General features: G+C 50.6%; 1 protein-coding gene across 9 annotated transcripts in view; it reads left to right on the top strand.

Annotated features, from left to right (window-relative positions):
• The window catches only part of CTBP2 (C-terminal binding protein 2), a 169,583-nt gene that overhangs the window by 19,529 nt on the left and 124,738 nt on the right, over window positions 1-25,316 (top strand). For 2 of the 9 annotated variants that reach the window (XM_061162887.1, XM_061162881.1), the window contains exon 1: window positions 21,796-21,838. The exons of the other annotated variants lie outside the window; for them this stretch is intronic. The gene's annotated coding sequence lies outside the window, so the exon portion shown is untranslated. Of the gene's footprint in view, window positions 1-21,795; window positions 21,839-25,316 lie in introns of those variants that run through there. 9 annotated transcript variants of the gene reach the window in all.

The following is a 25,316-nucleotide window of genomic DNA, read 5'->3' as shown; positions in this document are numbered from 1 at the left end:
GCTTTTGGACCTGGGTTAGCAAGGAAATGACTTTATGATTTATGGTGTTTATGAAGACTAGCATACCTATCTATTTTCATATAGACATCTTAATAGAGATTAAATACAAAATAAAGCAGAATGCATGAACAGAGATATTCCCATAAGCAATGTTGTAGTGTTAGGCAGTGTAATTATGTTTTGTACACTTCCCAATTAAGCAGTTATGCATTACTGGGAAAACCACCTTTAAGAGATTGAGGAAAGCTTTATAACTTAGTAGATCAAATAAAAATGGATGTATAATATTTTATGCATAGGGTTTAAAATTTTTACAGCGTATGCTAAGGTAGCTCAATTGGGATTGATTTGTGGAAATTGATGCTGTGACATTGAGATGCATTTGCTTCTTCTGAAAATTGCCTGTTGAACAAAGATCTGCTTCTTCAGCAAAGAGAGCTCCTACTGTGTGACCGATGCCAGGGCTGCAAGCAGGAGCAAGGAGGTTCTGGATTTCAGAGAGCTGGGATGGGGGCAGGGTACATAGCAGGGGTGGAGGGTGGGTCCTCTCCAGGCCAGGGAGTCAGGGACAGGCATTCTTGGTGTTCTCCTGGTGCTGTGTTGTGTAACAGTGGTAACTCAGATGGTAAAGAGTCTGCCTGCAGTGTGGGAGACCCAGCTTTGATCCCTGGGGCGGGAAGATCCCCTGGAGAAGGAAATGGCAACCCACTGCAGTATTCTTCTCTGGAAAAATCCCATGGACAGAGGAGCCTGGTGGGCTACAGTCCATGGGGTTGCAAAGAGTCCTAGGGGCATGACTGAGCGACTTGCACTTTGAGTATGGAGCCTACAGACGTCCACCTCACATCCCGCGACCCTGGGGCTCAGCTGCAAGCCTGGGGAAGGTCCCTACCTCCCTGTGTCCTTGGGGGGTGGGCGTTCCTCGTATCCACCTCTGGTGTGTGAGGACTCAGTGAGTCAACACGTGACAAACCCTCAACATTGCACCAGTGTGGGCTGTATTGTTTTATCATTATTCTTATTCTCTCTTTGTTGGTGTAAAGAGTATAAGGTGTGGGGCAGTCGGTGGGGCTGGGGATGCCAAGAGAGGGCCAGATTTACCACCACCAGACAAGGCATTTTATCTTTTCGTTTGTCATTGTGTTTGTACTCAGTGGTATCTGACTCTTTGTGACCCCATGGACTGTAGCCGCCAGGCTCCTCTGTCCATGGGATTCTCCAGGCAAGAACCCTGGAGTGGGTTGCCATGTCTTTCTCCAGGGGTTCGAACCCGAGTCTCTTGCATCTCCTGCATTGGCAGGCGGATTCTTTCCCACTGTGTTGCCTGAAAACCCCTTTATTTTATTTACTTATTTTTGGCTGCACAGCGTGGCTTGTGGGATCTTAGTTCCCCCATCAGGGATTTAATCCATGCCCCAGGAGTTCAGGGTCTTAACCACTTAACCACCGGGAAGTCCCAGGATCAACTTTTTAAGAATGCTATGTAGATATACTTTTTATACAGTAAAATTCATGCTTTCAGCATGCAATTCTGTATGTTTTGTCCAACGCTGTGCAAAAGCCGTGTGGTTGCAGACCAGTTCCGTCAGCAAGGGAGGTCCCAGGAGCCCCTTGTGGTTCTGCCCTGCCTCACCCCGCCCACCACCACTGCAGTTTGTCCCTCTTTGACGGTAGCAAGGCCAGCCTGGGAAGCGTGGGGAAGTCCGTGGGTGTTCGTGTGAGGTGCCAGGGTTTTCTCCGATGTCTGTCATGTCCGAGGGTTCCGCCGGCTCACGGGGACACTCCAGGCTCAGACTTGCCTGAAGGTCCCACCGTGTCATCCCAGGGAGGAACACTTAAGGAAGTTAAGGACACTTAAGGAAGTTGGACCAGGCTGGGCAGACTCTGTGGTTGGAATCTTTATCTGCTCCACTAATTCCCCCGGCCCCCCAAGGGGTCCCCTCCTCCCCCAAGCGGGCAGTTCCGTGCCCACACCTCCAGCCATTGTCCTTGGACTTTGCAGGGACACTCACGCAACAAACAGCTGCTCACCTTCCTCCCGGGGTTCCACCAGCCCCTCTTGGAAGGTGCCTGGGGACAGGTACCTCCTCTGCCCACCACGGCCGCTGGCTCCAGGTCCAGAGGGCCTGGGAGTGACTGCGGGCCGCTGGCTCCTTCCTGTTCCCTCGGTCGGGAAGTGGCTGAGCGGAGAGCCAGGCAGTGTTTGCTCTCGGGTTCCTGCATGCCCAGGCTGGTCCCCGTGCCTCTAGGGGCGCAGGGCATCCCTCACAGCCTAGTCCGGCTTCCCGCAGGTAGAGGCCAGCCTCGAGTCTGGTTGAGGAGGCTGGTTGGCGGGCAGCTTGCAGGGACCAGCGCCCTTTCCTGTGGGAGGGTCAGCAGTGGGTCACCTGGGTCGGCATCCCACCCCGGAGGCCTCTGGCTCCACTGGGTTCCACTGCCTGGGTTCCTTCTCCTCCTCCTGGGTTCCACGGCCATCCTTGCCAGCTCCTCCTTTGTGTCTCGGGGACCCTGGTTTCTCTCAGGAGGAGGTGTGTGATGAAGGGGCCAGCCCCTCTGTGCCCAGAGGACTTGCTTGTGAGTGGTCTCTGTTGCATTTTGGGAAGGAAGCCACCACAAGCTCACTCTTCATAGTCTTAAAATATTCTCTGTGTCTGTTCATTTGGGGGAAATTTTTATGAAATGAGTCTTTGAATTTTTGAAATTGGTAAATGGGGATCGCTGCACTTATTAGCGTTCTGGTTGTTGCTGGAGCTGTCTTTTCAGGGCTCGCTGTTTCGCCCACCCGATGCCCCGGCGCTCAGGGCAGGGAGAAGGCTCAGTGGGCGGAGTGACTCCCAGTGCGTTTTGCCTGCATTCACTGTTAGCAAACCCTCTGATGCCTGTGAGCTCAGACTCACCCTGACCTTGATTCCTGGCCTGAGATTCCCGTCTAAGCATCCTTGGCCTCTTTGGGGTGGTCATCCATGAGCTGACATGCATGCTGTGAGTGCAGCGGAGACGTGACCACATGCTTAGAAGATTTAGGGGAACTTCCAGTTGCAAAGAGGTTGGAGCCTGGGGTTAGTCACTGAAAGGTTGGCGCCACAGTGGGACAAGGGCTGTTTGAAGCAGCATTTTGAGCTGCTTGTCCGTGGGTGGCTTCCACACTCTGACACTTCTTCCTTGGTGGGGGGTGTGGACAGTGCTAGCCCGTCGGGAGACCCGAGTCCTCCCAGCCTGGAGATCTGGCTGCCAGGAGGTTCTGGGGTCCAGAAGCTGCCATGACCACCCTGAGACTGCGTTGTCCTCCCCATCCTTGCCCAGGGGAGAAAAGTTGCCCAAACACTGGAATTTATTAACAGAAAAAGTCAAAGGCTGGATTTTATTTAAACAGCACGGAAGTGGGTTCTGTCCAGAGGGGCTCTGGAAGCATCTTCGGTGGTCCCATGTACACATGACCTTCCTACCCAGGCGGCGGCTGGCTGAGTCCTGGGGAGCACAGGAGGACTGCAGTTCTAGGTGGCCCCAGGGCCTGGCCGTGTCCCTCCTGCACCTGGGGTGCCTCCCCTGCGCCCTCCCGGGCTCCACTCCTGTCTCTGTAGGCTAGCTCCCCAGGTTAACACAGGTAACAGGCAGGAAGCCACTTCACTTGAGTGGATCCTGAAATCGCAGCGGTCTTGGAGGGAAGGGAGTGGGCAACCGCTGCTGAGTGCACGGGCCCCACTGGCCTTGGCGGGCAATTGTGCCTGAGGTGTGGCAATTGCCAAGCGACTATTTCAGAGAGTGCCAGTTAAGAAAGGCCTTTGCCTTCACTTGGAAACACTAGGAATATGTTAATTTGGTGGGTCTATAATAATAATTTTTCTTGAGCACCGGGAGTGAGCCAGGAGGGGAGACGATAAGAACAGGTGAATTTGGTGCCTTCGTAGTAGAAACAGCTGAGGCGCCCTTCCGGCTGGAGGTTGATCTTCAGCGCACGAGGTTCTTTCTGGGCAGCTCAGTCGCCTGCAGGGACACGGCCCTTTGAAATCTTGGTGTGATTTGAATCAAAAGCCGGTGCCTTTGCACAGCTTCCCAGGTGGCGCTAGTGGTAAAGAACCCGTCTGCCAATGCAGGAGACAGAAGAGACCGCGGGTTCCACCCCTGGGTCAGGAAGATCCCCTGGAGGAGGGCACGGCAACCCACTCCAGTATTCTTGCCTGGAGGATCCCACGGACAGAGGAGCCTGGCAGGCTACGGTCCACGGGATCGCACAGAGTCGGACACCACGATCGACTCACCCTGGCACAGCTCACCAACTGCGTGTATTGCTGGCTGTGCACGAGTCTGACAGGTTGTTTGGGTTTCGCTATTCTTGTGTCTCACACCCAAGAATCTTGGTCCTGGAGGGAAGTTTCAAGGCTCTGGAAACTGCCGGGAACACAAGAGGCTTGTCTTTTCCGAAAACGTACAGTTTTTGTTTCTGTGTGGGTAGTGGTGGTTTGCTGGTTTAATTTTCTTTCTTAACCTTTTGGCTTGGAGAACTTTTCTTTTTGGTTATGGTAATCATCCTTCCCTGACATGTAAATTGATTACACATCTGATTATCCACGAGCCTCCCTCTGCCTCTTATTTAGGCTTATTTTTAGCACAGTCCTTGAAACCTCAGCGTGAGACTGTCCATCTTCTGCTGTTTTTGAAGGTCGTTTTAATCAGGTGCCTCACAAGTCAACGTGGTGGGAGCAAGGCCTGGGCTGCTGGGTGAGCCGTGGGTTTGCTCTGGACATCTCCAAGTTCTGAGCTATCTTTCTTCATCTTGGTCAACATGGGGATGAGTGAACTTGACCAGTAGCCGCCTGGATGGATCTGGAAGGTCTACGACGGTGGGATCACAAGGGCCGGAGAGTGAGCTCAGTGGAGGAAACCTGAGGGCCTGTCCCCCACCTGGATAGGACCTGTTTCATAAGGTTCAAGCTTTGCTCCAGGTCAAACTGATGCCTGTGCCTGGCTCTGTATGCAAAAGCCCACTGCCAGCCCGGGCTTTGTAAATCGGTGAGAGCAGTGTGGCAGGGTTTGGGGGCTCAGGGGTCTCTCTCATCTGGTCCTGGGGGGGCCTTTGCTGCATCTGATTCTTCTCAGAGGCCACCTAAGTAAGTCAACAGTCCCAGTGGACTGCCGGATGTTTTCTGAGCCTCACCTTGATAAAGAATAAAAACGTTTTAGTGCTTGATTTGATTTGTTTGCTGGAAGATTAGTACAAAAGCAGGAAGGAAAAAGAATGTGTGGTGGAGGTGATTGCTGGAGACTGGCAGAGGGTTATTTACGGATTTTTGCTGACAGTCCTTGTTTAAAGGAATTCCCTGCGAGATTTATGAAGCCTTTCCAATTTATTGTCTTTCCAAGTAAGGTAAGCAAATAAATAGGTTATTCTCTTTTATTATGAACCTCGCCAAAGTAAGATTAAAAATAAGAGGAAATAGGGCTCCATTTTTTTTTTTTTTTTTCCAGCCCAGTGTGTTTCTGGAATTTGGAAAGCATCTTGGGAAGGCTTTTTGTTTTGTTTTTGGCTCGAGCACATTGTGCATTTAAAAGATAAAGTCTGACCCTTGATATTGTGTGTGCTGTTCCCCATGCTTGAGAGCTGGCTGAGCTCCGGCAGGGGACCGTGGGTGGGGGGCGCTGGCAGTTGAGCCCACCACGGTCAGCAAGGCCTTGCAGGCCCCCGAACCAACCTCCTGCTCTGAGATCGGTCACCACTGTAGCACCAGAAGGGACTCTGGGTCTGCAGACAGTATAGCACTTTGTAGAAAAGAGCAAAATCTGTTCTGGTCAAACGGAACTTTTCCTCCACTTTTCTTCGTGTCTGCTTAATTTCCTCATTCCTTTCCCGTTTTAATCTCCTCTGCAGTTGTGGGTGGTTTTGATATTTCGGTGAATTGTGATTTTGGTGACATTGGTATGTGAAGACCCAGATGGAAAATTTTTTTTCTTCTAGGTAAAGAAGCAGCGGGAACATGAGACCTTGTAATAAAACAAACATCTCGTTTCCTGGTGGTGATGTCAGGGCTAAAGGTCTGGGTGGGGAAAAGTTTGACCTGACGCCTCCCAACTGTAGCTCCCCCCTCCCTTCCCCTGCCCGGAGCGCATTTGAAGTCAGAGCCCAGTCCAGGCTGTAGGCAGTGCCACCCAGGAGACGCCCTGTTGCCATTTTGGGAGAATGTGTTTTATGTGTCTGTGCCTGTATGTCTGTGGCCTAGTGATGCTATTTTGGGGGGACTAATAGCGTTTCGGAGGGTGTCTTGTCACAGACCGTGCGGTCGGCCCGAGGTCCTCAGCAGGTGGTAGGTGTCTGTTGTAAGTCGGGTGGATTTAGCTCTCCAGGGGCTGTAGGGGGCGGGCCAGGAGTCAATTGGACCCAAGGCAGGGAGGCTTGGAAAGATGCCCTGGGTGAGAATCCCGTGAGAATGGGCTCCGCGGAGTTCGTCTTCCTTCCTGCCCACTTCCTCCGCGGCGCCTCCTCTCTGATGGGCCTTCTGTATTTTTGCAGCTAATGAGCCTTGGGCGGGGGGATGGCAGGACTGTGTCCCAAGCTAGGGTGGTGGCCTGAACCAGCCTGACCCGGTCTGGCCCGCAAGGAGCAGGCAACGTAGCCAAAGGGCAGTGGACGCACAGGTGAGCCGGCGAGGGAGGACGCACGGCGGCCCCGTGAACTCACCAGGCCAGGAGGGGAGAGGGGACCAGGTCTGCTGGGCAGTGCCATGGTGATGGTGGTTTAGTCACTGAGTCGTGTCTGCCTCTTGTGGCCCCAGGGACTGTAGCCTGCCAGGCTCCTCCATCCGTGGGATTCTCCAGGCGAGAACACCGGAGTGGGTTGTGCTAAAGGGGGGAGTGAAGGAGACCCTGGAGGAGTTCCAGGGAATTGTCTTTAGAGGCAGTGGGTTGCTGTGGAAGGCACTGGGGAAGCACCCCCAGGTAGGAGGAAGCAAATACACGTGTGATACTTGTACCCGGGAAAGGGTCCCTTTAACTGGACCAAGTGGGTTGGGGGTGCCCAGATCCCTGGGCGCTGTGGGCTCCCTCCAGCTCCCCCCTCTCCCTTGGAGGCCATCACGTGCTCTGCCCCCATCCTTTTCATCATTGCCTGGACCTGAGATCACGTGGGGAAGCTTTGAAAACGAGCCCAGCCCCTCTGGAGGTTCTGAGTCCCTGGTTGCGGGGTGGAACCCGCCTGGTAGATTAACAAGCTCCCAGGTGATTCTGATGGGCAGTCGGTTAGAAAGGCCCTTCCCCTCCCAGCTGAGGCCACTTGGCCCTTTCCAAGCCCGGGGGCTGGAAGGTAGGGCCTCCGAGAGTCGGGCAACTCCTGAGTTCCCTGCCCCACACACTGGAGGCAGGGGCAGAGAGGGGCTTCTTGGGAGGCCCGGCCCCTCAGCCACATGTCGGCTGGGACAGGTAGGCCTTTGCCGCCGGGCCAGGTGACCAGAGCCGCTCGCGGTGAGGGCAGAGGGCCCCGGGTGGCCTGGCTACCCATCGCCCGGTGCGGGTCTGTGGGACTGTTTCCTTCACCAGTCTCCCCTGGAGCCAACGTGCCCTCAGTTTGGCATCACAGGTGCCCGCGGGAGAGCTAGCTGCCGGGGTCCCATCTTCCCCAGGGCCCCTTGGGAGGGAAAGCGGGCGTCTCCCACCCTCGAGAAGAAACTCCAGGAGTGCTAGAATCTTCCTGCCGTGGTCAGTGTGTGGCTGCAAAGGAGAGAGCGGCTGTTGCCTAGGAAACAAAGCCGGAGGGCCTGACTCAGGCCTGTGGACCTGCTTGGGCTCCGTGCCTGGGTTGGGGGTGTGAACCCCAGGAATGGTACGAGTCTAGGGGAGGGTGGGGCGGGGAGGGTCCCGTGTGTGTTGTTTTCTTTTTGTAGGGAAAGAATCCAGCGCTCAGCCGTGTCTCATGGGAATCTAGGGCGTTCAGCACCCCTGGGTGAGATTTCTTGGCCTGCAAAGGCTGGGTGGGGGGTGTGTTCTGTGAACTCAGGAGGGAGAGAGGGGACCAGGGGGCTGGGGAGTGCTGAAGGGGGAGTGAAGGAGACCTGGAGGAGTTCCAGGGAATTGTCTCCTTCAGAGGCAGTGGGTTGCTGTGGAAGGCGCTGGGGGAGGGGTTTTGGTGCCCCCAGGTAGGAGGAAGCAAACACTCGTGTGATACTGGGACCCGGGAAAGGGTCCCTTTAGCTGGACCAAGTGGGTTGGGGGTGCCCCAGAACCCTTTGTGCGTAATGCCACCTGGTTGCTGCCTCTGAGTTATGGAAAGAAGAGGGTCTGAGAGTTGAAAAATCACACATCAGATCCTGGGGGACTGAGTGCTGAGTGTTGGGGTGAATCCATTGCTGGGGGTGGGGTGGTTAATGAGACTGACCAGACCAGCGGGCGGACCATGCTCTGACACCCCCTCTGCCCGCATGGGTGAAGAGGGTAGCCGGAAGCAGAGGGTCCTGACGCCCCGGGGGGGCATTCTGTCCTGACGTGTGGTCTCATTTTGCTGAGTCCCTCCTGCCCTGCTGGCCTCTGCTGTAGGTGCCAGGTGGCCTCCACGGGTGCACTTGGGTTCCACCTCTGCTTTTTCTGCTGTGGACTCTGGTGCGAGGCTCAAAGCCTCAGTGGCCGCTTGCCCATGAGTTGGGAGTAGTAACAGTTACTTGATGGCGTGGCTGTTGGACTGAAAAGAGGTGACGGGTTTAGGAGTTGGGCTGTGTAGGGCTGGTTTTGGGGAGCCTCCTTAGTCTTCGCACCCATAGCGATTGAGAGCCCAGGATGTGGCTTTTGAATGCTTGCCTTCCTTCCTTCTGATCACAAGCTTTTAAAATCTCATCTGTAGTCCTTTGTTTCTTTAACATCATACAGGTGTTGTCTTAAATGCCTTTGTGTGCCTTTGTTTTTGAAAGCAAACTTCATTGCCTGTGGAAAACAGAAAGCTAGATCAGTCTCGGGGCTGCGGCCAGGAAGTGTGTGTTGGACTCAGAATTCAGTTAAGCAGCCCTGGTTCCCCCAGGTCAGGCTCGGGGAGGATCAGGCAGGAAGGAGGTGCTTCCTTGTCCCCACGTAGTTATGGGGTTCACTTGGGTTTGAAGGTAGGCTTCAGTATTCTTCCTAAAGACAACTGAGTATTTTAATTTTGGTTTACTATATCCAAGGCAGAAATGTCATTTCAAAAGACCAGTCCAGTCCACTCTTTTTATAGTGACTTAGAGTTTACAGCCGTGTTCTGATATGTTGTGATTACAGCCTCCTAACAGCAACCTCGGTTTTCAGATGAAAAAAACATGCAGGACTCAAGTGACTGTGGTGGTCCTCTGCATTCTCTGGGGGTGTCAGTGTGTCCTCGTCTCCTGGTCACTGCATGCTTTTTTAAAAGCTAAGTGCATGTAAACTCACTGCCAAGATTTAACTTGGGTACCACTTACAGAGCGATGACAGGATGGAGACACAGAGGAGAGGATGGGTGGGCGTGTGAGCAGAGCTCTGGAGGAGTCTGGACCCACCTTGGCCTGTATCCTACCATCCCAGACACTTCCCAAACATCCAGATAATTCCCAGCAGTGCCCTTGACCCTGAGGGCCATAATGAGCTAGCTAGAGGCAGTTGCCTGCCCTGGGCAAGAATTTGACCCCAAATCTACGCACCATCTTTTGTGGGTACTGACCCAGCTGTTGTACAGGTATCGGAACGAAACCAGCAGCTGGTGGCAGGCTGTGCCTGGCTGTTTGAGCCAGGTCCAGGGACCAGAGCGCCTCTCCTGCTGCTTCACTCACAGTCGGAAGAGCTCTGTGTGAGAAGCAAGCCCAGGGTCAAGTGCAGATCCAGGGGCCGAAAGTGGATTTGAACTCACTCATCCTTTCTGATTTTTTTTCTTGTGGTATCTGTCACTTGCTGGGAAGAGTGTTTTCTGGGGCTGTCATTCAAAGCATCATTTTGTACCATACCATTAAAATTTCAGAGTGTTTGCTGATTTGTGTTCACTGAAACTATAAATTCATTAGGGTGATGTGAAAATAGCGCTCAACTGTTTACCAAATCGGATTCTTGTTTTTGATATTTCAGTACATCATCTGTTCTCACTTGAATGTCGTGGAATTAGTTGGTTAAGTGTTATGCAGATGAAAACTCATGTTTTAGTGGAGTTTTTTTTTTTTTTTTTTAATTTGGATGCATTTATAAGAATATTATACCCAAGGTGCTCAATTTGCCATTTAAAGCGGAATCTGTATGGATGTGAGGATGTTGGGAGCTTGACCTGGCCTTGGAGAGTTTTCAGAACTTGCTGGGATCTTGACCCAGATCCAGGTGCTGATTCAAACTGGTTGGAAACCCCCCTCACCCAACTGTCCCTTGCCAGCTGGGTGACCTCTGGCAAGTCAGCCAGTCCTGGCCTAGGCTCTGTGAAATTGCAATTCTTGTTTTTCTTTTACAAGGTTGGTTTGAAGACTTCAACAAGAGCATTGTTATTTCATTGGTTTTCAACATTTTGGGATTGAGTTCTGTCATAAAAACTGATAATATGATATAGTTTAATTGATTTAATTTTTTTCCCCATTCTTAGTAGGCTTATTAAACAATGCTGGGTCCAAGACTTGATGATATTTTTAGAGTTGATGGCCATGAAACCATTTTGCAAACATTTTCCAATAAAAGGACAGTTGCTCAACTTTTTTACTTGATCAGTGAGAGTCGAGTTGTGACCAGATTTCCACGTGAATACTACAGCTGTGTGGCAACAAGAGAAGTTAATAGATGTATTTCCAGAATTGTTGGCATCTCTTTTCAGATTTGGTTCAGTGGTCAGGTAGCCTTGGATTATGGTGTTCAGAGAGAGCTGAAGGCCTATGTTGCTTCCAAATAAGCCTATCTTGAGATCGAGTTGGAACGTGTAAGTGTGGGGGAGACGACCAGATGTCCACCAGAGATGTGTGCTTCGCGTCACTGGTGGGGACGTCTGCTCTGGTGGCCGCCTCACCACCACCCGGGCAGCTCCCGGAGACCCCGGGTGGTTGTTGCCAGTGGAACCCGGGTGGGAGTAGGTGTCACTTCCTGGAAGAAGTGGTTAGGAAGCACCTGTGCTTCATCCAGTCTTTCTTACCTGGATTATCAACCGGGCATGGCCAGCCCAGAAGAGAAAGTGAGGGTCCTGGACCCTTGAATCACCACGTGAAGAGTTGCCCACCCATCGGGAACACTGATCATTTTGTGATACAGAAATAAGCTTTTATTGTGTTGAGTTGATACTCAGTTTTGGGTTCATTTGTTAAAGCAGATAGTGTTAACTAATAATGCTGAGTTTGGGTACTTGATTAACTTGCTCATCCACCAAACCAACTCCTGCCTCATGCTCTGCTTCAGTGAGCAGGCGGCCACTTCTCCAGGTCCCCAGCCTCAGCATCATACCTTTCACTTCTCCACCTGCCGTGTCCATTTATCACTGCGTCCTGGAGATCCCATCACCCTCCCCTCTCTCGTTGACTGGCGGGGTGGGGTGGGGGTGGGGCGGCTCCCGGAGGGTGAGCGTCCCTGCAGGGCTTCCTGCCTCACACCTGCCAAACGACAGCCACCTAAATACGGGGTGTGGCCAGGTGGCCCCGGAAGTCTGGCTGTCAGTTGTTGGAAAAGCTCAGAAGCAAGCCTTGGATGGGAAAAAGTGTTGCAGTGATTTGGCATTGTGTGGCTGTCATGAAAAGACACCCCTGATCTTTTCCTTCTGGGAATGTAACTGGTGGCCCCAAACACCTTCCACAAGTGGACTCCAGCACCGCATTCACAGAGCCCTCGTTCCACAGGCCTCTCCTAGCTCGGTGGGAGATACCAGCCTGTCCCCGCGAGACCTGGGACTTCTCCCAACAGCCTGTCCTCTGGGCCCAGAGACTCCCCTCTGGCCTTGAACTGCACAGCGGGCCAAGATTTCACCTTCCCTGTCTCCTCTAGAAGAGTCAGACCAGCGTCTCCCTCTGCCCCCTGTTTCACGTTTCCTAAGAAGTCTCTGGTACAGTCTGTTATTCATCTTCTCCTGTGTCTTTTTTTAGAGGATCTGAACTAACACACATTGAATTTAAGATAAAGTAGGTCAAAGGGTCAGTGCCCAGGAATTTCTTCCAGTTTGGGAAGCAAGTTTGCCTGCCTCCACAGTGCCAGGTCTGTGCTTGCTGATAGCTGGGACCTGCCCAGATCCAAGGTCTAGGATTCCGTCAGGAGTTGGTTTCTGTTCCTCTTGCTTGACAGCTGCGACTCTTTAAGGGTGCTTTTGTTGTAGCTTTCCTGCCATCTGGGTGAAGCATTAGTAATGAAACTGTAGCGGGTGCCATGTTGACCTTTTGGAGTGTCCACGCCCTAGCTTTTAATGGGAAAGTTGCATGTATTTTCAGTACTTGATACTTTAAAACCTCTTGGGTGATAGAGAGTCTGGTAGGCCCAGTCCATGTGTGACCTGGCACTGGGAACACGACTGAGGCTGAGAGGTCTGACCTATAGGACTCAGCATCTGGGGGCGGCCCCGTTAAACGTCACATGGCGTTTAGTGGCTTGTTTCCAAACGTGCCTGTGTGCTCTGTGGGAACTGTTTGTGGCCAAACAGCGGGGAGAGACTGAAGGCGGGAGGAGAAGGGGACGACAGAGGATGAGATGGTTGAATGGCATCACCGACTAGATGGACATGAGTTTGAGCAAGCTCTGGGAGCTGGTGATGGACAAGGAAGCCTGGCGTGCTGCAGTCCATGAGGTTGCAACGACTCGGAGACGACTGAGCGACTGAACGGAACTGAACTGTGGTCAATAAAAGGCTGCTCTTGGGGGTTCTGCCTCGAAGCACTGGAACCTACTGGATGCAAATGTGACTGCCCTGTGGGTTTATTCTCATTGGGTTGGGACCTCCTGTTTTATCAGCCTGCATTTGTACATCCAGCCCTTAGCCTGTCCTGGGCCCCCTTGAATTCACAGGTCTGTTCCTGGAGAGAATGGGTGTTACTTAGATGCCTGCTGCTCCTACACTCTGATTTGGGGCGATGATCTGTCTGGGCCTCAGGGGTTTCAGCTCTTGGTGGGGAAATGGCCCTGGCCTTGTGGGTGTGTCTGTGGTCGTCATTCTGCAGGTGGGCCAGCGCCAGAGGTTCCCCCCCCGAGTGGGCACGGGGTACAGTGAACCCACCCAGACCCCAGGCCCAGCGCTCTCCACCCCCTGCCCATCAGTCCATCTTGACTGGGCAGTTGTTCTCAGTCCTTGCTCAGCTCCACCCCTGCCTGGGTCCTTCAGCATGCGTCTCATTTCTGAAGTTGACTTTTGTGATTCCTTTAGTTAGGTTTTTCCTTTGAGATAGGACTTGGGGGAGGTGTTCAGGGAGGGTGGGAATGGGAGTAGATCCTAGGAGTGCCAATCCATTTGTTTTGGCAGATTCACATACCTGGGTATCCCAAAGTATATCACAATATACAGCTTAGCACTGATCCAGAAACTTCCTTCATGGCCCTTGCCAGGTAGCTCCCATTCCAGTCTCCCTGATCATCTCCGGCAAATACTCTCCACTCCTGCATGATTAATTTTTCACATTCTAGCATTTAATATACTACATAATATATGTGTACACACGTTATACATACATGTATATGTACACATGCAATATCACACACGTGTATTATACCACATATACCTGTCAGCAAAAGCTTTCTAAGTTCACCATAACATGTTTGTTGAAATTTTGGGGTGTTCTAGCCTGGAACAATTGCTTGTTCCTTTTTCCTTGCTGTGTAGTATTCCAGTGCAGCATCCACCATGTGAGTGTATCCATGCACCTGTTGATGGACACTTTGGCTATCCTAAGTAAAGTTGGAGTGAACCATTCTCATACATGCCTTTTTATGGACGTATGTTTTCATTTCTCTTGGGTAAATTCCTAGAGGTGGAATGTTGGGTCATGGAATAGGTGTATGTTTTATAAAGCAGTTATAATAAAGTTTTACACTGCTGCCAATCATGTATGGAAGATGGAGCTATTTTTTAAACCACTTAGCAGAACACTGGCTTTCTGCTTGAGGGCAGTATAACGGGGTGGGGGACAACTTCTTCTCCCTTGGTCCCTCTGCTAGCGAGATAGATGCAAAGTTTGCCCCACTGCTCTGCTGGGGGTGGGTCGTGAAGTGTACCTGCTTTGGAAAAAGGAACCTTTTTGTTTTATTTCGAGGCCTGCTTCTCGTGGCTTTCCCTGGCGATGTAGGACAATCGTTGATTTTTCCTAGGCCGCGTCTGTCCCTGCTCCCATTCCCGCGCCATCTCCCACCCCCTTCCCTCCCTCTCAGGTAACTGTGGCCTCCAGTGAAGCGTAAGGGTCGGGGCCTTGGTCCCTGGTGTTTCTTAACATTTGTGCCCACGGTTTTACATTCACAGCTGACAGAAGTTGATTTTTGGAGCCCACTGAGCATCACACGGTAGCGTGTGCATTTCTAGTTTGCTTCAGTGTGGGAAACTGGCTGAGCAGGTGCGTTGCACATCTCTCTATCTAACCAGCTGCAGACCAGTCACCCTGTGGGCCGGGCCTCCCAGGAACCCGGAGGGCTGGCTGTGCTAGCCTTGGGGAGGCTACCGTCAGCCTCTCCAAGGCTCTTCAGGGCCAGTGCTTTTGGGGATGTGGTTTATAGGGCTGCTAGTAGGTCCTAATGAGTGGGTTACCTCTTTTTATATCTTGTGTTTTTGAAGAAAGTATTGGTTGGCCAAAATGTCATGCAGGTTTCCCCATGAGCTAGAAAAACCCAAGCAAACATTTTGACCAACCCAATACTTTGAGGATTTAAAAAAGAAAAAAAGGATACTATAAGAAGGGATGAGGTTGGGAAGGACTAGAGTTGATTAAAAAATGGACATACACCGACCACAGATTTCAGGACAGTTGGCTACGAGCAGTTCTCTTTGTCTGAGTTTAGAGAGACGGTGTGTCCTTGAGCTCATCCTAAAGAGAAATGCTTCGTTAGAGGGAGTTGTAGGGGTAGGGGTTCTGTAATGACAAAGGTCCACATAGTCAAAGCTATGGTCTTTCCAGTAGTCATGTACGGATGTGAGAGTTGGGCCATAAAGAAGGCTGAGTGCCACAGAATTGATGTTTTCAAATTGTGGTGCCAGAGAAGACTCTTGAGAGTCCCTTGAACTGCAGGGAGATCAAACCAGCCCATCCTAAAGGAAATCAGCCCTGAATATTCATTGGAAGGCCTGGTGCTGAAGCTGAAGCTCCAATACTTTGGCCACCTAATGTGAAGCACCGACTCAGTGGAAAAGACCCTGATGCTGGGAAAGATGAGGGCAGGAGGAGAAGGGGGAGACAGAGGATGAGATGGTTGGACGGCATCACCGACAGTGAAGGACAGGGGAGCCTGGCATGCTGCAGTCCATGGGGTCTTAGCGTCGGACACGACTTAGCAACTGAACAGCAACGACAAACAGGAGCTGAGGGTTCTACCAGCGATTAAGGTCTGGTGACGCAGGCTGCTGCTTGGGCCTGGTCCGCGGGCAAGCTTAGAAGCACCGTGTTGAGGGAGAATTTAGGGGAAGCCATTCTGCGAGAAGCCCTTCTAAGGGTATCGTTTGATTGGGATGGAGTTTTAAATACTTCGGGCTTCCCTGGTGTCTCAGACAGTGAAGAATCTGTCTCAATGCAGGAGACCTGAGTTCGATCCCTGGGTCGGGAATATCCCGTGAAGAAGAGACTAGCAACCCGCTCCAGTATCCTTGCCTGGAGAATTCCATGGACAGAGGAGCCTGGTGGGCTACAGTCTGTGGGGTGGCAAAGAGTCAGACGAGACTGAGTGACTAACACTTTTTTTTTTTTTTACATTTTACAATACTTCAAGGACTAGACCAGTTGAGTTGGACTGGGTCATTCTCCCAAAATGACATTTGTCTCAACTGGATTTTTTTCTAGGTGTTTTTAGAGAAGATGACTGGAGTTTTCATTCTTGCCCCGGAATTGATGTGATTCCAACGTGGAGGTGGACAAACGTAGGGGCAGGCATGGTCAGTTCCAGGATCAGAAACTTAAGTCAGGGTCTGGACTTGGTTGAGTCTCGGACTCCAGCGTGGTAATGCAGTGGTTTCCATGCTAGTGAACAATCTGAGTGTGGGTGGCAGGGACTTGCAGTCCAGTATCTGGTAGGCGGAGGGGGGGGAGGGTGGTGAGGTGCATCTGGCGCTCCTTGGAGGGACCGAGGAAGACAGTGATTTGGGAGCGTCTGAGTGGGAGTTCAGGCGAAGTTGCTGTCCCTCCTCCTTCCATATCTGCTTCTCTAGCGCTTGGTGTTCTGTTCTTGCTCGTTCTGGAATTTCTTGAAGACAAGGTTATGTCTGTCCCCAAATCTGCCTCTCAGCAGCCCCTGCCCCTCCGTTGGCGCTGTAGCAGAATAGATGGAGTGGTGTGGGTGTGGGGTCCAGCTGGGAAGGGTGGACGGCAGATGAGAAGGAGCTGTTGACTCTGACCATCAGGAAGAAGTCCACTTTCTGGATGTGTGGATGCGTGTATATATGGCTATAGCTACAGATATGTGTGTATGCACTGGGTTCATTAAGCTTGATAGATAGCAAGGCTCAAAAAATAGCACTGAAGCTGGAAGAGCCTACTGGGGCGGGGGTGCTGGCCGGATGACTTCTGTGGGCCCCAGATGTGGGGAGACGGGAGCACATGTGGTGTTAACTGGAAAGGCGCCCCTCTTACGAGGAGACCGGGGGTGCAGGAAGCACGCAGAAGGTCCCCCGTGACACATACATGTGTAGATTCAGCTGTGCTTTCTGGCTTCTGCATGGGTGCCAAGGTCAGTTTGCAGGGTCTGGCCTCATGGGTGGTGCTTACTGGCCCTTCTCCACGCAGTGGGGGGGTGCGGGAGGGGTTCAACACCCAAGGAAGGACGTACACCAGAATCCAAAGAGAAAGAGAAGTTCCCGTCATAGCGCTTGTTGCCACGTGCTTGTTCTCTGTCAAGCCCCAGTGAGTAGAGAATTAGCTCTAAGTCTCAGGAGTTGGCTGTTTTAAATGGAATTAGAACTGGAGTTACAGAGACTTGGTGGCTCTGGAGCTTTCCTGTCCCATCCCCGAGAGAAGTTGGTTTCCTAGAGGCAAAGCGACTTTCCTGAGGTCACAGTGTAGGAGGAGACAGCAAGGTATCCACAGCTGAGGTTTCCCAACTCCAGCCCAGATTTGGTTGTGAAGCGTATCTCCCCCACCCCCCCACCCCCCACCCAACCTTGGTCCTCTCCCAGGCTGCCCACCAGACAGTAGGTAATCTGTCTCCAAGGCTCCCTGAGTTATGTGGGCACGGGTCTGGCCTCCGCTCACCTCCCTCCTCCATGGGAAGCGCCCCTTCCCCAGGAGGAAGGCAGCAGGTGCAGAGCTGGGCTGGGTGGTCTCCCCAGCCTCTGCCTTGATGCTTCTTGAGATAACTTTAGGATCCTTCTGCAACATTGGTTGGAGAGGGTGGCGGTGAGGCAGTTGACTTACCCACATTTCATCATGTTTGGCTGAGATACAAAGAGATTGGCAGTGAAAAGTCCCCTTTCCCTGGTCTTAGACTCTGAGAGCTCTGTGTTCCTTCTGCTGTCGTCTCTGCTGACTCCTAGATGATTCCCATGCTGGTCCCTAGTTCTGAGGTTGAGCAGTTATGAAGAGTTTGCACCTCCTTTGGACACTTGGTATGCGACATGCTTAACTGACTTGAAGTCCTTTGATCTGTTTTCTTTGTGAGCACTTGTAGTTTGGCCAGAGGCTGGGGAGGCAGGCTGCATTCTGCTTGCCTTCCAGTGAAGATGCTTTTTACCTTTTGTTGTTCAGTCGCTAAGTCGTGTCTGACTCTCTGCAACCCCGTGGACTGCAGCGCGCCAGGCTTCCCTGTCCTTCACTATTTCCCAGAGTTTGCTCAAACTCATGTCCGTTGAGTCGATGATGCCATTCAACCATCTCATCCTCTGTCGTCACCTTCTCCTCCTGCCCTCAGTCTTTCCCAGCATTAGGGTCTTTTCCAGTTGAGTCAGCTCTTTGCATCAAGTGGCCAAAGTATTGGAGCTTCATCTTTACTTTTTACAAAACACCCAACCCTTGGTACCTTCTTATTAAAACAGTAGTGCCATGGACCATGTGTGTTGTCTTGAGTTCCCCAAACAGTTGATGTTGACAAAGGCTTGCATTCCTGAAGTTGAGAAGAAGAGGAGGGCTACAGTGTAAGGCTTTATCTGTGTCTCTAAGCATTTCAGAAGGATATATCTGTGCTCTGTGTTTAAATATAGCATGGTGTTTGCTGCTGAGTTGGAGAAGAAGCAATTGAATATGTAGGTCATTGACTTAGAAGAATGAGTTTGGAGTTTTTCTTTGCATCTGATTAACACCATCTTACAATTGGGCCGTTGATGCTATGCCATAATTGGGTTACACAGAGTTCAATGAGATACCTGGAAGGGAAACTGCAGGAATCATAAGAAATACCTTTGCCCCCTTAAGGCATTCCAGGGTGTGACTTGGTGTTGGTCCCAGTGGCCAGGTGCGTCGCAGCCAGTGTGGAAGGATTAACCCCTCTGAGTTGTTTGGGGAGGAGACGTGCTCAGTGCTGCTCTCCGGAGCAGATCCTCCGGAACAAGGGGAGAGGGCTCTACTTAATCAGGGTAAATGCCAGCGGTGTATTTTAATACATGCTTGATTCAGAACGCACTGTTTGGAGTTGCATATTTAAAAGGAAACTGCCATCCCCCTTTGAAGGTACGTGACATTTAAAAGATCTGTAGCAGGCGATAGGTTTGACAGCTTCGAATTATATTTGAAAGAGTTTTTCTTTTGAGAAAGAAAATGATTACTTCTATTTTAAATGTCATCACAAAGACATAAACATGTTTAATCAAATTATATATTTAATTTATGTAGAATGTAATTTTTATTCCCGTGGAGGAGTCGCTGGTTATTTCTTTATCAGCTTTGAAGCTGGGCAGTGCTTGAAAGCGTTCAGCTTTTTTGAGTAAATGGCTATTTAAGGGTTTATGGAATCTGAAAAGATAGTATTATGATGGAAATATGTTTTATCTGTACACCATACCGAATGGCACATTTTGGGGAGAGGGGGACTGCTTTCATGATTGTTTCTGGGAGGCATTAAGGATAAACTCCTGTTGAATGGATTGAAAGAAGTGTGACCCTGAAGACAATAAAGGCGAGACAGCAAAGACGCTCCTGTAATTTTCTCCTTCTGGGTTCTTTGAATCAGCAGGGAGGTGCCAGGGAGTGTTGGGACTGACTGCCAGCTCTCCTTAAAAGGGAGACAACAGGCGATCTCAGGGGACAGACTCCGAACACCACCAAAGACCTTGAGGTTGATACAGTGTGATTAAGTTGGGTCACAAGAGGCTGATGGGGAGTTCGAGGGCAGCCTCAAGGTCCCCAGGCTGCTGGAAAAGCAGGAATGTAAGCTGTGGGTCAGCTCAGACAGGTGGCTCACTGGTTCTGGCAATCTGCTAGGACTCACCAGCTCCAGAACTTTCTCTGAGCGAGCTGGGTGTTGGAAGGCGGCCAGCCCAGCGTACAACTGCATGTGTCAGCCAGGGATGGTCTTGCCCTGTTCCAGCCTGCCGCCTGGTGTTTTGAGGCAGCCCAGTGGGGTCCGGGAGTCCTGGGGCTCCTCGCCCACTCATCCACATGAAGCGGCCGCGGGGGCTGGTTTTCTTCTGTCCTCTCTGGAGCTGTTTTGTGAGATGTGACCTGGGGAGCCCTGGGCAGCTGGCAGCAGCTGGGCAAGAGAAACCAGTCAGTTGTGCCTGTTCCCAGGAAAGATCTTACATAGCAAGCATCTTTGCCAGCTCCAGCGGAGAAGGTCAGGGTTCAGGAGCCATGTACCCCGGCAGCCAGAGGAAACTGATCCCAGTTCAGAGCGTGAAGCGCGTCAACAGGCTCGGCTCCTCGTGGCTCCTTGTAAACACACCCGGGTCCACCACAAAAAGGAATCGCCCTGTTTATTGGTCAACATGCGCCAAAGGAGCAGACAAAACAGGACAAAGCTACTTGTTATTTTTGTAATTAAGCTTGTCATTGTGACATAATCATAGAATCACATGTAAGTTGTTCAGACCCTTTACCTGGTCCTCCCCCAGTTGGTAACATCTTGCAAAACATAGTGACAATAACATGACCAGGAAATTGATATAATCCACAGATACTATTCGGATTTCCCCAGTGTTACATGTATTTGTTTGGGTGCATTCACTTCTCCTGCAGTTGTGGGGGCACATGGAACATGATACCACAGTGAAGATACACAACAGTGTCACAACCCACAACGGTGTCCCCTGTTCCCATTTCCAGCCACACCCACTTTAGGTGGCGCAGACAGTTCATGGCCAACATACAGGCTCGTCAGCAGGGCTGGCTGACTTCCAAGACCCTGCTCACTCAGAGAAAGTTCTGGAGCTAGCGTGTCCGGCCTCCTCCCCAGGCCCTAAAACCTGACAGCCTCTAATCTGTTCTCCATTTCTGTAATTTTCTGTATAATGTTCGCTTAAGAATGTTATAGAAATGGAATCAGATGATATGTAGCTTTTTGGGGGCAGTGTTTTCACTCAGCACAGTTCCCTTTGAAATTCATTCAGGTTCTTATATTGCCAGCTGGTTCCTTTTTGTTGCTGAGGACTATTCCATCCCAAGATTTTTTAACCCAGTCTTAGACTGCAACCCCAGGTAAGAGGAATCCCATCGCGGAAACCTGAGAGTTGCAAATTGAGAGGAAGGAGCGAGGCACCTCTGGCCTCTGCTTAGCTTACCCGCATCTTGCAGCAGGTGTCCGTGGGGTGGTGTTTGAAGAAGCTTGCATGCTCTGATGGCTTGGCTGGTTCGGGAAACCAGCGGAAAAGCCTGCCTTCACTGTGTGAGTTTTGTTCGTCTGCGCCGTTGTGTTTTTGAACAGTGCACACAGAGTGAAACAAAAGTTGGGATAAAAGGTGACTGGATTTTGATGGCTTATTAGCACTGCTGCTGGAAAAATAACAGACGGGAGTTCTGGTCTGGTGCACGAGAGAAGTTAAAAACTGCGTGAGCATGATTTCTTTAGAGGAAGCCCTGACCACCTCACTGGCATTGGCATGCCTTCATGAGAGCTGTGAAATGACATAGCCCCAGAATCTGATTTCACAGGGAAAGTTTCAAGCTGCTGTTCCCTCAGAAAGCAGATGTATTTACACTGTGTTAAAAACATACATGCTTGTGTATTTACACACGTGTCCTGTCAGTGAGGACAGCATTTATGAAGTTATTACCCCCATGCAAGGTCGTCTATACTTTCAAAATTAATGAGTGCAACGGAGTGATTCGGTATGTCAGGAAGTTCCTTGACGATCCCCAGTGTTACTTAGCCTGATACATATGAATCAGATTTGTATCATCAGGCCGTTTGTAGGGGGAGGTTCCCTTTCATGGTAAGATGCTCTCTGAGGTCTCATCTGGCTCTGGGATTTATTCTTTCTTTTTTTGCCTGCACCGCGTGCCATAGTGAGAATGTGGGATCTTAGTTCTCCGACCAGGGATCGAAACCATGTCCTCTACAGCCTTGCATGGGAAGTGTGGAGTCTTTAACTGCTGGAACACCAGGGAAGTCCCTGGGATTCATTCTGAAGACTAGAATTTGTTGCGTGCAGAGGAAACTTACTTTGAAACTGTGAACTTCCTTTCCATTCGACCTTGGGAGTCTTCACTCACGTTTGTATTTGTGGAGTTGCATTGCGTCCTGCTCCCTGCGACAGGCCTTAAATGGATTTTAAAAGTGAAGTCGTCTCTCTGGTTGCAGGTGCAGCAGCTGGTCCATTTGATGGCAGTGAAGCACTTCACTTCATACCGGAATCTCCCCTGAACCTGTAGGTTTGGGTTTGAATACCTTTGTTTTGAAATAAAACGGAATTTCCTTTAGGCCTTACTTCTCCCCAGGACTCTGGATTCTTGAATTACCCTAGTCCTGTTAGAAAAGCATTTGTCACACAGTAGAAGTGTTCACAGATACATGTTAGAGCTGAGCGCTTTATCTGTGGCATCACACGTCACCCCACTGCGACCCCTCATTCTAGGTAAGAATGGTCATGCCCTTGGTTTATTGGTGAAGAAGCGAAACAAGGGATCAGGCAACTTTTCTGGGGCTACTCACAGCCTTCTTCAGTGCTCTTCACTAGTGGCTGGTCTCCAAGTTCTCCAAGAAAAAAATCATGTTGTCCCTGCTCGCCTTCCCTAATGGAAGCCATCAGGGCTTCCCTGTGGCTCAGATGGTAAAGAATCGCTTGCAGTGCAAGAGACACGGGTTCGATCCCTGGGTCAGGAAGATCCCCTGGAGGAGGAAATAGCAACCCACTCCAGTATTCTTGCCTGGAGAATCCCATGGTCAGAGGAGCCTGGCGGGGTACTGTCCATGAGGCTACAAAGAGTCGGACACGACGGAGGTATTAATGTTCCTCACTGCTCACCTGGAGCTGACCAACTAAACCCGTGACAAACCTGGTAAAGTGGTCGCTGCCCTTACTGTATATGATAGAGTTGGAGATGGGGAAACAGCCAGTGAGAGTCTGGGCCTGAGGGGCTGTTAACTAGCGGAATTCATTTTTACCCAGCTTCCTCCCAGCTCGATATTCTGCCTGTAGTCCCATGATCAGCAGCAGTTGGTATCTAAATCTAGTCACTGTTTTTGTGAGTAATTTTTCCAGGACTTGTGAACTCAGCTGTTTGACTCTCTAGTCATATATATATATGTGTGTGTGTGTTTGTATTTTATGCTTCGCTCTGCTCATTCTTCTGCAGTCTAGTCTGTAGCCAAGAACGTGGCCGGAGCCTGCCAAGTCCCACCTGGTGACGGTACCATCCTGTCCTGCAGGCCCTGGGGAGAGTGGGTTCTGAGCTCCCCATGGGAGTCGAGGGATCCCCACTGCATTGGTGCCCCTTCCCCTGCCCCCCTGAGCTTCTCCCAGGTCAACTGGCCACTGGAATTCAGATTGATGTGTTGGCATCCATACGAGGGACACCTTTTTGTTTTGTTGTTTTTTAAGACTTTTTTTATGTTTGTTTTTTTTTTTAGCCCACTTTTTAAAAGTCTTATATTGAGTTTGTTACAATATTGCTTCCATATTTTATGTTTTGGGCTTTTGGCCCTGAGGCATGTGGGATCCAACCCACACCCTCTGCATTGGAAGGTGAAGTCTTAACCACCGGTCCGCCAAGGAAGTCCCATCACCCTGTTTTTAGATTAAACTTCATGAGCTTGCAGGGCATACTTACTTACTACTTCCTTTTGGACTCACCTGGACAGTGCAGCAGTTACTTAGAGACTTAGATCCTGGATAGAGCCGTTCTGCAGTGACGCTGCGGCCGGGCTCCGTTTCTGTATTCCCAGCCTCAGCTCCCTCTCCTGATGTAGAAGCCCACACACACTCACTGTGCATTTTCCAGATTGTAAGAAACCTGCCCTTTACAGAAAATGGAGAAATCGAGGAAAATGTGAAGACTTATTTTTATGATCCAAAAGACTTCTGTTTTAAAAATCACCTTAGCATGGAAAAATAATTTCTCTTAACACTTCGGGTGTATTTTCTGTCTCGTGCATATATGCGTACACTAACAAGTGAAATTCACTGTTTAAGGAATATTTTTTTAATTTATAAGATTTGGAGTCTGTTTTTTATTTGTTTTTCCATTTGACCTACAAGTGTTTTTCCTAAGTTATGAAGTATTTTTGAATTTTTAAAACTGAATAAATAATCTGTTGAGATTACAGCTATCATAATATATGTAGGTATACCATGATGGCTGTTTGTCACGTCTATAGTGTAGCAGAAGTAGTTATCCAACTCTTTTCTGTTTTAGGGATCATCTTAGATGGTTTATATTTTTAGCGTGGTATGTGGAATCTTGGTTCTCCGACCAGAGGTCAAACCCACGCCGTTTGCATTGGAAGTGCAGAGTCTAAACCACTGGACTGCCAGGGAAATCCCTGAGATGATTTATTTTTATCTAAATCTTGGCTCCTCCTCTACTTACTGCCTAGGGGTAGAATGAGCTGGGGGATGAAATCTAACTTTTCAGAAAAGGTGCCCATTCATACTCCCACTGAAGTGGTGGGAGTGGGGGGGTGTTGGTCTCACCAACTCTTCAAACGTTCTACTCTGTCATCCGTGGATTTTACGTTAAAGATCCTCAGCTCAGTGGGTTTTATGTCTGTGTGTTGAGCATCAGGAGACGTGCTTACTGTCTGACCCTGTCGGCCTGGTCAGTGGGGGCTCAGCGGGGTGTCTGATGGACAGGAGCTCAGCACACCTCTTCTGTGCCCTGCAGTCTTAACAGGGAGGAAGCCGAGGCCAGGGCGTTCTTTCAAGATGCTCTGCTGGTTAGTGGTTGCTACTTGCTGTGTTCTCTTCGTGGGCCAGCCCATCTCTCTCCTGGTCCTGGCAGGTTCTGGAACCTCTCCTAGAGGTGGAAGTGCCTGGGCCTGTAGCTTTCTGGTTCACTTGCTGTCTGGATCCACAAGAGACCACCTACAGTATCTCTGCTCTGCCCTGTGGACTTAGCCCCCTGTTGCCTAATGCATCGAGCCAGGCTGACTGTAAGGGGGTCCTCCCCCAGAAAGGAGTCTCCACCCTGGGCATTTCACAGTTAACAAGGCGGCTTCATGGCTTGTCTGACACTGGGACAGACGCTTGGGGTCTCAGCCAGGCTTCTGGGAGCTGGGGGTCAGACTGCTCAGACCAGTACTTCCATGGCTAGCTGGGCAGTTTAGGGTGTGGGAACGCTGCTTGAATTCACAGGATGACGTCGTCGTGTGTGTGGGTTGCTGCTCACGGCTCCACTTTTTTTTTTCTTTCTTTCAAAACTTGGCTCACATCCGGCCTGAGCACCCGTCCATTTGCTTCCCATGTTCATTTTTCCAGCTGTATGCAACCCCACCCCCACCCCCCAATCTGGCATCCTGACGCCCTTGTTTATTCCTCCATCTCTGGAGTCACTGACAGCGGAGGCGTTGAAGCCCAGCTAATGCCATGAGGCTAGGCTCCTCCCGGTCACCTAGCCCGGCTCAAAGCTGCTGGCTCTGTAGGGTGGGTGCGAAAGCAAAAAGCTCAAAGACAGCCGAGGAATGGACACATTAATTGACTACATCTGAGACAACAGTGAGAAAATATCCTATTTTGTTTTCCTTAAGAAAGTGGCTGGGCTCCAGGACTTCCCTTACAGTTTTCCACTGGCTGTCCTTATATTTGAAGACAGAGTTCTGAAATCTTGGCTGTTGGGCCTCTTCATGTTCTTAAAGCTTAAATCCAGCTGAAGATATATAATATTACAAAATTTCCATAAACATTCCCT

Source organism: Dama dama, chromosome 15 (assembly GCF_033118175.1).
Source record: "Dama dama isolate Ldn47 chromosome 15, ASM3311817v1, whole genome shotgun sequence".
Lineage (NCBI taxonomy): Eukaryota > Metazoa > Chordata > Mammalia > Artiodactyla > Cervidae > Dama > Dama dama.
Note: the sequence above shows the minus strand (reverse complement) of the source record. Positions and strands in the feature narration are given on the sequence as shown.